This window comes from Montipora capricornis, chromosome 9, assembly GCF_036669925.1.
Source record: "Montipora capricornis isolate CH-2021 chromosome 9, ASM3666992v2, whole genome shotgun sequence".
NCBI lineage: Eukaryota > Metazoa > Cnidaria > Anthozoa > Scleractinia > Acroporidae > Montipora > Montipora capricornis.
Window position 1 is genome coordinate 8,750,871 of NC_090891.1, and position 725 is coordinate 8,751,595.

Here is a 725-nt window from a genome sequence, read left to right on the forward strand (position 1 = left end):
GGCAAAATGTAGCTAATATTCATCAGGATAAAAATGTTCCTGGTATGTCAGTTTTTAACAATTAAGCATTGCAGAGCTAAAATATAGGTCTTAAAGATTTACCAAGTAAAGTTTCAAGGTCGAACTCGAAACGCTTCCCTTCGAAGGAATCGGAAGTCTGAGCAATATCAACGTGCAAAATGGCGCCGGATTTATAACAAACATCTAACATTATAGTTACAATCACTTGCGTCAAAATATATCAAACTAAATTTACCTTTGACAATTTTAAGTTTAAGCATTGCAGAGCTAAAATATAGGTCTTAAAGATTTACCAAGTAAAGTTTCAAGGTCTGTCTCAGTACGCTTTCTAAGAGACAAGTCAGTTAACTTTGTAATATTATTAGCGCTTGTCAACAAACATTAAAAAACATTTTTCTCGTCCCGTCACTCGATCAGAAGGGCACTTTCCATATCTTCTTTCGTTTGAAATTCACAAGTCGTTTTAGATTAGGTTAAATGCAATAAACACATTTGGCCTCTCAGACCTAAACAGTTTCAAAATAAAGATTGGTTGAAAAGAATTACTAACCCCACATATCTCAAGACTGCCTGGAATTTTTACTTCAGTCACTTGATCTTCCTAAAGCGCCGTATCCTGTAAATGCAACCTTGTTTCGATGTCTCAAGCGCTCAGGATGCGAGCAATACAGTACTCCAAATATTTTTAATACTATCAACTCACG